Consider the following 507-nt stretch of genomic DNA (forward strand, 5'->3'; position numbering starts at 1 on the left):
CCCCCTCCCCGCGGACACCCTCGCCCTCGAGTCCCCCACCCCCCTCCCCGCGGACCCCCTCTCCCCGCTCCCCCCTTGCCCGCGGTACCCCCCTGCCCCGCTCCCCCCTCGGAGCTCCCGGGGTAGATCTCTCAACATAACACCTACTGCGAAACTTAAATCTGAACGAGAACCCAGCATTAAGTACATTAAGCAACCTATTAATTCTTTTACTGGCTTATCCGTAGTTGTTTCATTTTCGCATATACTTAAATCTACTTTTGGTTCAATGGGTATTACACATTGTTTGCAGCCTTCAAAATTAAATCTCTTTAAGATTCCTAATATATATCTTCTTTGGTTAATCTTTAATATACCCCTCTCCTTTTTATATTCTATTTCCAACCCAAGGAAATTTTTAAGTTCACCTTTATCTTTTATACTAAATTCTTGAGTTAGTTTTGTTTTATAAAATTCTATATACTTTAAATTTGGACCGGCTAATATTATATCATCAACATACAATAA

Source organism: Temnothorax curvispinosus, unplaced genomic scaffold, assembly GCF_003070985.1.
Source record: "Temnothorax curvispinosus isolate PA1 unplaced genomic scaffold, ASM307098v1 QBEX01009900.1, whole genome shotgun sequence".
Taxonomy (NCBI): domain Eukaryota; kingdom Metazoa; phylum Arthropoda; class Insecta; order Hymenoptera; family Formicidae; genus Temnothorax; species Temnothorax curvispinosus.